The sequence below is a fragment of the Girardinichthys multiradiatus genome, chromosome 19 (genome assembly GCF_021462225.1).
Source record: "Girardinichthys multiradiatus isolate DD_20200921_A chromosome 19, DD_fGirMul_XY1, whole genome shotgun sequence".
Lineage (NCBI taxonomy): Eukaryota > Metazoa > Chordata > Actinopteri > Cyprinodontiformes > Goodeidae > Girardinichthys > Girardinichthys multiradiatus.
In genome coordinates, this window is record NC_061811.1 from 29,843,214 (window position 1) to 29,849,225 (window position 6,012).

Here is a 6,012-nt window from a genome sequence, read left to right on the forward strand (position 1 = left end):
AACTGCAGATCTACTGGGATTTTCGTGCACTACCATCTCCAGGGTTTACAGAGAATAGTCCGAAAAGAGAAAATATCCAGTGAGCGGCAGTTCTGTGGGCACAAATGCCTTGTTGATGCCAGAGGTCAGAGGAGAATGGCCAGACTGGTTCGAGCTGATAGAAAGGCAACAGTAACTCAAATAACCACTCGTTACAACCAAGGCATGCAGAAGGGCATCTCTGAACGCACAACACGTCGAACATTGAGGCGGATGGGCTACAGCAGCAGAAGACCACACCGGGTGCCACTCTTGTCAGCTAAGAACAAGAAACTGAGGCTACAATTCGCACAGGCTCACCAAAATTGGACAATAGAAGATTGGAAAAATGTTGCCTGGTCTGATGAGTCTCTATTTCTGCTGCAACATTCGGATGGTAGGGTCAGAATTTGGCATCAACATGAAAGCATGGATCCATCCTGCCTTGTATCAATGGTTCAGGCTGGTGGTGGTGGTGTAATGGTGTGGGGGAGCTTTTCTTGGCACACTTTGGGCCCCTTAGTACCAATTGAGCATCGTGTCAACGCCACAGCCTACCTGAGTATTGTTGCTGACCGTGTCCATCCCTTTATGACCACAGTGTACCCATCTTCTGATGGTTATTTCCAGCAGGATAATGCGCCATGTCATAAAGCCCAAATCATTTCAGACTGGTTTCTTGAACATGACAATGAGTTCACTGTAGTTAAATGGCCTCCACAGTCACCAGATCTCAATCCAGTAGAGCACCTTTGGGATGTGGTGGAACGGGAGATTCACATCATGGATGTATTTCGTATTTCGTCGTCTTCCACTTATTCGGGACCGGGTTGCGGGGGCAGCAGACTCAGCGGACGCCCAGACGTTAATCTCTCCAGACACCTCCTCCAGCTCCTCCAGGGGGAGCGCAAGGCGTTCCCAGGCCAGCCGAGACATAGTCCCTCCAGCGTGTCCTGGGCCGTCCCCTGGGCCTCCTTCCGGTGGGACGTGCCTGGAACACCTCCCAAGGAAGGCGTCCAGGAGGCATCCGGTATAGATGCCCAAGCCACCTCAACTGGCTCCTCTCGATGTGGAGGAGCAGCGGCTCTACTCCGAGCCCCTCCCGGATGGCCGAGCTCCTCACCCTATCTCTAAGGGAGTGCCCGGCCACCCTACGGAGGAAGCTCATTTCAGCCGCTTGTATCTGGGATCTCGTTCTTTCGGTCATGACCCAAAGTTCATGGCCATAGGTGAGGGTAGGAACGTAGACCGACCGGTAAATTGAGAGCTTTGCTTTTCGGCTCAGCTCTCTCTTCACCACAACGGACCGGCACAGTGCCCCCATTACTGTGGCAGCTGCACCGATCCGTCTGTTGATCTCCCGCTCCATTCTTCCCTCACTCGTGAACAAGACCCCGAGATACTTAAACTCCTCCACTTGAGGCAGGAACTCCCCTCCAACCTGAAGAGGACAAGCCACCCTTTTCCGGTCGAGAACCATGGCCTCGGACTTGGAGGAGCTGATCCTCATCCCAGCCGCTACACACTCGGCTGCGAACCGCCACAGCACATGCTGTAGGTCTTGGCTAGAGGGGGCCAGCAGGACCACGTCATCCGCAAAAAGAAGAGACGAAATCCACTGGTCCCCAAACCAGACCCCCTCCGGCCCTTGGCTGCGTCTAGAAATCCTGTGCATAAAAGTTATGAACAGGACTGGTGACAAAGGGCAGCCCTGACGGAGTCCAACATGCACCGGGAACAGGTCCGACTTAGTGCCGGCAATGCGGACCAAACTCCTGCTCCGCTCGCACAGGGACCGGATGGCCCCTAATAAAGGGCCCCCGATTCCATACTCCTGGAGCACCCCCCACAGGGCATCACGAGGGACACAGTCGAGTGCCTTCTCCAGGCCCACAGGTTCTGGGATTGCCGCCGCGACAGGCACCGCAGACCTTACAGCCGCAGCTATGGACAGCAGCATGTCCGGCTTTCTCCTCCTCCAGCGGATCCAACTCACCACCAGGTGGTGATCAGTGGACAGCTCAGCCCCTCTCTTCACCCGAGTGTCCAAAACATGCAGCCAAAGGTCTGATGATACGACAACAAAATCAATCATTGACCTCCTGCCTAGGGTATCCTGGTGCCAAGTGCACTGATGGACACCCTTATGTTTGAACATGGTGTTCGTTATGGACAATCCGTGACTAGCACAGAAGTCCAATAACAAAACACCACTCGGATTCAGATCGGAAAGGCCATTCCTCCCGATCACGCCTCTCCAGGTGTCAGTGTCGTTCCCCACGTGGGCGTTGAAGTCCCCCAACAGGATAATGGAGTCCCCGGGAGGGGCACTATCCAGCACCCCCGACAGGGACGCCAAGAAGACCGGGTACTCCGCACTACCACTCGGCCTGTAGGCTGAAATGATAGTCAGAGACCTCTCCCCAACCCGAAGGCGCAGGGATACGACCCTCTCATCCACTGGGGTAAACCCCAACACAAGACGGCTGAGCTGGGGGGCAACAAGCAAACCCACACCAGCCCGCCGCCTCTCCCCGTGGGCCACTCCAGAGTAGAAGAGAGTCCAACCCCTCTCAAGGAGATGGGTTCCAGAGCCCACGCTGTGCATGGAGGCGAGCCCGACTAATTCTAGTCGATATCTCTCGACCTCCCGCACAAGCTCAGGCTCCTTCCCCCCCAGCGAGGTGACATTCCACGTCCCTAGAGCCAGCCTAAGCATCCGGGGATCGGGCCGCTGAGGTCTCCACTTTCGTCCGCCACCCAATCCTCTTTGCACTGGTGCATCATGGATGTGCAGCTGACAAATCTGCAGCATCTGTGTGATGCTGTCATGTCAATACGGACCAAACTCTCTGAGGAATGTTTCTTCTCCGTCTGCTCAGAGAAGAAAATCCCTGTCGTCTTCAGACTACAGCCGGGTTACGACCACAGCTACTTCTTCATCTATTCGTTTATGAATGACCACATCAAACACCACGCCAAGTACCTGAACGCCTGAGCAGCTGCCGCACCTGAACACAAATATGGACCAAACTCTCTGAGGAACTTTTCCAGTACCTTGTTGAATCTATGCCACGAAGGATTAAGGCAGTTCGATGTGTACCTGATAAAGTGGCTGGTGAGTGTATTTTCCATGATTGAGCAGCCCTAATAGAGGGACACATCCATTCTACATTGACCTGACACACAATTAGGCAATAGAAGAATCATAGTCAGAAGCTGCTTGTGCTACCCTCTGACTATGGGTGAAAGTGAGCCGGTACGGTTTGGTACTGCGTACCACTAAAAGATTTTGCGCCAGTACGCAGTACCGGGAAGAGGGAACAACGGTTGTCTACTATGAAGCCTTCATCCAGAATCAGTTACGGCTGCAACAATTCCCGAGCACACAAAGAACATCAGATCCGCTACCAATAGGCATTCTAAAACACGACTTAAATAGTTTCTGAACTGTTCTGCTATGCTGAAGCTTCAATGCTCCTGCTTTGCTTCTCTCCCCTCGGAGCTCGAGGTTTTAGTGAACGGCCAGCGTTTAAAACGAGCACCGCTACGTTTAATGTCTGTCTGCTCGCTGCTAAATACTCCAGTTAAAAGCAAAGGGAGACTAACTAGTTGTGGTTCATGTTATTTTGCTGATTTACAACAACACAGTACAGTTCGAAAACACCGCTTATGACCCGAGATTTCACACGCTACACGAGAGCGCATGCGCGCTTACCTCCAAAACAGAGCGGTTGCCAAGGAGATTGGTGCGTTCGATTTAATGGACTGGCTGATTTTACACAGGTGGTGCACAGACATAAAAAACCGCCGCTTGCATAAGGACATGATGAACAATAAATCACTTACCATCTACAGGAAACAACCGAACTGTCAAATTTTTTATTTAAAAGAAAAGACGGAAACTGAAGATGAAAAGTTATGAATTAGAAAATGGTTTATCATTGTTTCATACATGGCAGTTCTTTAACAATTGAAATATATATATATATATATATATATATATATATATATATTCTACATTGTCAAGTGATTCTAATTTCTGCATGTACAAACAGCCTACAGTAAAGTAAAATATTGATACATTTTAATTAATTGGAGTTTGGACTGGGGCCACAGATGAGAGTAACAATTAACACACACACATATGTATGTATATATATATATATACCCCCAGTATGCCCCCAGTGCTCATATGCAGCTGATAAACTTTTCTTAACCCGTTTCTCTGTGTAATTCTACGATTTGTTCAGGTATCTTCATGGTATTGTTCAAATGTTTATTGAATTTGTTTCAGCAGCTACTTGTTATGCTGCTATGGACTAGTTGTGGGGATAATATCATTAATTTTTAGTTACAAGATGCAAAAAAAAAAAAAGCGGTAAATGTTTATACAAGCAGGAATTACTTTATTAAATGTTTACATTTTTAAGAATGTTTTTAAACGTAAGACAGACCAAACATTAACCCTGAACGTCAAACTGGCACCATCACTGATCTTAGCAAGTTTAACCAAACATGCCACGGATTTTTATATCCAATAATTTCACTGGTTTGTGTCCAGTTAATTCAGGTTGTGAGAATCAACCAGAATTTTTATTTGGTATTGGTCAAAATTAGTTTATCTGTAATTTATCGGTTTTCTCACTTTAAACTGAAAGAGCAGATATTTGTTTTCTAAACTAACATCCATCAGTTTCAACAAATATAATACCTTCAATTTATTTTATTTTCCATTTAATAGTTTATTTTGGTTTTAAACAAGGATAGCAATGCAGCTTTGTTTATATCTCATAGTTACTTGAAAGCAGGTGTTGAGATCTGAGTTTTGGTCATATTGGTCATTTTTTAGTTTTGATCTAATTGTTAGTTTTCTGATCTCTTGACTTTAAGGTCATATGCTCAGTGCTTATCTCACTATTCATCTTTACTGGGCCTGATGAAAGACTTTGTTATACAACTGTTGCACAACAGCAGAGTAACTTTGCATATTAGTGCTGTTCCTTTTACCATCATTACACAGGAAACAACAATCGTTAACAAGACGATCATATAATTATGAGGGACATTTGAAAGCCAAACCAGTGATGCTCCTGAACAGGCACACAGTTTCGGTTTTCAAATAACATTTTCTGGTTCTGTTCTTGTTATATATTACAATTACAAGAGCCATCTTTGCAATTCTTGAGGCTTGATGAAAAAATGTTTTTATACATACACATATTTAAATTGTTTTGTTGCTTAATTATTTTGGGAAAAACACTTTCTTGAGAAGAGCAAGCCCAATTGAGTGGTTCCCACTTTTATCGAAAATAAAGAAAAAAAGGTAGCCTATTGTGTTTAAGTTACCTGTGTCTTTGTAAATGTAACTTCGTATATATACTGTTTTATGTGTGTAATTATTAAACTTGTTTTGCAGCCCCTACATATATGCATACACACACACACACATATATATATATATACACATTTACATACATACATACATATATCTATGTAGCAGTACATATATACACATATATACAGGGGTTGGACAATGAAACTGAAACACCTGTCATTTTAGTGTGGGAGGTTTCATGGCTAAATTGGACCAGCCTGGTAGCCAGTCTTCATTGATTGCACATTGCACCAGTAAGAGCAGAGTGTGAAGGTTAAATTAGCAGGGTAAGAGCACAGTTTTGCTAAAAATATTGAAATGCACGCAACATTATGGGTGACATACCAGAGTTCAAAAGAGGACAAATTGTTGGTGCACGTCTTGCTGGTGCATCTGTGACCAAGACAGCAAGTCTTTGTGATGTATCAAGAGCCACGGTATCCAGGGTAATGTCAGCATACCACCAAGAAGGACGAACCACATCCAACAGGATTAACATGCCTGACAACGTTGGGGTATCCCCTCCCAGATCCTGACCAGGGCATCACTGAGCTCCCAGAGATTCTGCGGTGCAACCTAGTGACATCGGATAGACCTAAATATGATCTCCCAGAGAT